The following is a 3453-nucleotide window of genomic DNA, read 5'->3' on the forward strand; positions in this document are numbered from 1 at the left end:
ATATTTTTAATGTTTAAAAAATGTGCAAGCAAGAAAAATAAGTAAACGGAAGCACAAATACAAAAGCAATACATCTGTAAAGTTAACCAAAAACAACAAACGAAAGAAGTTTTAAATTTAGAAATAGATTGCACTTACTGTAATGTAGCTCCGTCACGCCTACCGTTCTTTCTGGAAAGGAAGAGAACATACGAACACCCGCAGATTCAACCCAAAAAACGTGCCGCGCCCTGACGTAGACAAATTAGGGAATTCCCATAAAACTCGAATACTAGAACTTTCGTCTAAAAAGCTTTAATTACCATTGCCCTAAAACATTACGGAGTTATCTAAAGAAATATATAAAGTACCCCAAAATACAAATTTTAAACAGCTCAAAAGTGACAAGTAAACACAAACAGTTTTTCATAAACAATTTTAAAAAGTTAAAAAGCCACATACCAAATACCGAGAGGACTCCCCTTAAAGAAGCTACACGGAAACTACTAATAAGTAATCGTGTTGAAATGAAAAAACAGCAAAATAGAATAAAGCAAACGTATTCACAATGTTTACAAAATGTCTAAGCAATAACGGTAAGTAAACGAAAGCACAAACACATAATCAATAAAGTTGGAAGGTTAACTAAAAACAACAAACGAAATACGTATAAAAATTAGAAATAGATTGCACTTACCGTAATGTAGCTACCGTTCTTTCTGGAAAGGAAGAGAACATACGAACACCTGCAGATTCAACAAAAAAAACGTGCCCCGCCCTGACGTAGGCAAAATAGGGAATCCCCCTAAAACACGAATACTAGCACTTTCGTCACAACTACTTCAATTACCATTATCTTAAAAAAGTACGAACTTATCTAAAGAAATCAAATAAATATAACAAACTACTAATTTTAAACAGCCCAAAATATACCTGCAAACAGAAAGAGCTATTTATATGCAACAATTCTGAAATGTGAAAAAACCACATACAAACTACGGAGAGGACTAAATTTAAAGAAGCTATAGTGGAAATACTTAAAAGTTAGCATGGTTAAATGAAAAAACAGCACAATACAATAAAGACAACTTATTCACAATGTTTACAAAATGTCTTACCAATAACGTTAATTAAACGAAAGCACAGATATATAAGCAATAAAGTTGTACGGGCAACTAAAAATAACAAAGGAAATACGTTTAAAAAGTAGAAATCGATTGTACTTACCATACTGTAGCTGCGTCATGCCTACAGTTCTTTCTGGAAAGGAAGAGAACATACAAACACCCGCAGATTCAACAAAAAAAACGTGCCCCGCCCTGACGCAGGCAAATTAGGGAATTCACACAACATACGAATACAAGCGTTTTTGGCAAAAATTCTTCAATGATCATAATCCTAAAACATTACCAAATTATAAAAAGAAATTGAAAAAGTATTGAAACATACACAATTAAAACAATACAAAATATGAAAGAAAACCGTGATTCATAAACAATTCTGAAATCTAAAAAACCACTTATCAAATACCGAGCGGACTCACCTTAAAGAGGCTACAGGGAGAATACAAAAAAGTAATCACGAGCAAAGCAAAAACAGCATAATATTGAAAAGCAAACGTATTCACAATGTTTAAAAAAATGTCTAAGCATTAGTACTAAGTAAACGAAAGAACAAATAATATATCAATTCGCAAGCGTAGCCAAAAACACCAAACGAAATAAGTTTTAAAAGCATAAAAATTTCCCACTTACCGTAATGCAGACCTGTAACTTACCTTGAGACGACGCTACACAAAATACTAAAACAGTACAAGACACACTACCAGCATTGATCACTGACAGTCATTTAGCAAAACGTTAAAGACATCGATAGACGCATAACGGTTACATTAAAAATTAAGCCAAAACACAAAAATTAGGCAAACATTGCACTCACCTGATTGTAGCTGCGTTCCGCCTACCGTTACATCTGGTAACCAACAGAACATACCCACAACAGCAGAATCAAAAACGTGCACCACCCTGACGTAATAGAATAAGGAATCCCCCCCAAAATACACATAACAGCACTTTCGTCAAGATCCTCGCCTATCAGCATCACACGCACAAAATAAGACATATAACTAAATAAAGTCTGCAACTTAAAGACTGTACAAAGTAATGGAAAAGACACCAAAATAAGACTGGCATTACTCAAAACCTGTAAAATAAATAAATAACGATACCTCTTACACTTACCTTACAGAAGCTTGTACGACGCTGCACGGAGAGGGATTTGGCCGAGGAAGGCCTGTAAAAAAAAAAAAAGTTAGATGATAAAAATAGATCAGATGGCTTACCTAAGACCCGCTAACAGCATCCTACATAACGTCAAAAGAACTACATGCACGACGCAGCACAGACACGGCACCAGCCGGAGCAAACCTGTAAAATAAACAGGAAAAAGAATTAGATGACAAACAGACAAGTTGACTTAACTAAGATCCGCAAACAGCATGATACATACCAGGCAAAGCACTCCATGCACGACGCTGCACGGGGACGGCACGGTCCGGGCAAGCCCTGTAAAAAAACAGACAAAAAAGAGTTAGACAAGAAACAGACAAGATGGCTTACCTAAGATCCGAAAACAGCATCATACATACCGGGCAAAGCACTCCATGCACGACGCTGCACTGTCCGGGGAAGCCCTGCAAAAAAAACTAAAAAAAGAGTTAGATAAGAAACATAGACAAGATGGCTTACCTAAGATCCGCAAACAGCATGATACATACCGGGCAAAGCGCTCCTTGCACGACGCTGCACGGAGAGCAAACGGGCCGTAGAAGAGCTGAAAAAGAAAAACGAAAACATTAGATGAGAGACATAAGAAAGATGGCTTACCTAAGATCCGCAAACAGCAGCATACATCCCGGGCAAACTATTGCATATACAACGCTACACCTCCATGCTAAGGGCCAAGGTAGACCTGTAACTTACCTTAAGACGACGCAACACAACGACGCTACACACAATAAGAACAAAAACAAAAAGCACGAACAGCATTGATGAATAACTGACATTTAGCAACATGGCAAATACATAAATAAACATATAGGGGCCGATTCCGATCCTGGAAAAACCATACAAACTTGAAAGTACGATTCGTACGGAAACACCATTTCCGTACGAGTCGGAAAAAACACCGACCGACAGCAAAATACATACGAATGTGATCCGGGACACCGCGGACGTGACGTCCGGACGGAGTTAGGCATGTTTCTACGTACCAGCAAGTACAATTCGTACCGACAGCAGTCCAGACGGCAATATTTGTACGGCACCCAAAAAGTGCCGGAAAAGCCAAGTACGCCGCGATGCGAGCGGAATAGGGACCCGGTACGCGCCCCCCCCAGCCCCCCATAGGTACGCGACGTACCCCCAGACCCCCCGCGGATGGACGCGCCATACCCCCAGCCCCCCCCGCGGATCG

The sequence above is a fragment of the Triturus cristatus genome, chromosome 11 (assembly GCF_964204655.1).
Source record: "Triturus cristatus chromosome 11, aTriCri1.1, whole genome shotgun sequence".
NCBI classification, from domain to species: Eukaryota; Metazoa; Chordata; class Amphibia; order Caudata; family Salamandridae; genus Triturus; species Triturus cristatus.